Source organism: Volvox carteri (assembly GCF_000143455.1).
Source record: "Volvox carteri f. nagariensis unplaced genomic scaffold VOLCAscaffold_42, whole genome shotgun sequence".
Classification (NCBI taxonomy): Eukaryota; Viridiplantae; Chlorophyta; class Chlorophyceae; order Chlamydomonadales; family Volvocaceae; genus Volvox; species Volvox carteri.
This window is the reverse complement of record NW_003307585.1, coordinates 612,316-612,827: the sequence shown is the minus strand read 5'-3', so window position 1 is coordinate 612,827 and position 512 is coordinate 612,316. Positions and strand designations below refer to the sequence as shown.

The 512-nt window shown below is 68.8% G+C and overlaps 1 protein-coding gene across 1 annotated transcript in view; it reads right to left on the bottom strand.

Moving 5' to 3' along the window:
- The window catches only part of VOLCADRAFT_118717 (uncharacterized protein), a gene marked incomplete at both ends in the record, with an annotated part of 15,231 nt that overhangs the window by 1,190 nt on the left and 13,529 nt on the right, over positions 1–512 (bottom strand). The gene's annotated exons all lie outside the window — the stretch shown is intronic.

Below are 512 nucleotides of genomic sequence, written 5' to 3'. Positions count from 1 at the left end.
GTGCTGGGGGGCAGGAGGGCCGAGGGACAGGGAACTAGTGGTGGAGGGCACACGGGTCACGTGGCGGCAGGGAGGTACGAGGTGTGGGGACTCAGACACCCTTGGATACCCTCTTGGATGCCGGCAAGTGACCCGTCGCATACGTCATTGACATATATCCTCACCCCAGCCCTCATCCACGCCCTCACCCCAGCCCTCATCCACGCCCTCACCCCAGCCCTCATCCACGCCCTCACCCCAGCCCTCATCCACGCCCTCACCCCAGCCCTCATCCACGCCCTCACCCCAGCCCTCATCCACGCCCTCACCCCAGCCCTCATCCACGCCCTCACCCCCGCCCTCATCCACGCCCTCACCCCAGCCCTCATCCACGCCCTCACCCCAGCCCTCATCCACGCCCTCACCCCAGCCCTCATCCACGCCCTCACCCCAGCCCTCATCCACGCCCTCACCCCCGCCCTCATCCACGCCCTCACCCCCGCCCTCATCCACGCCCTCACCCCCGCCCTCAT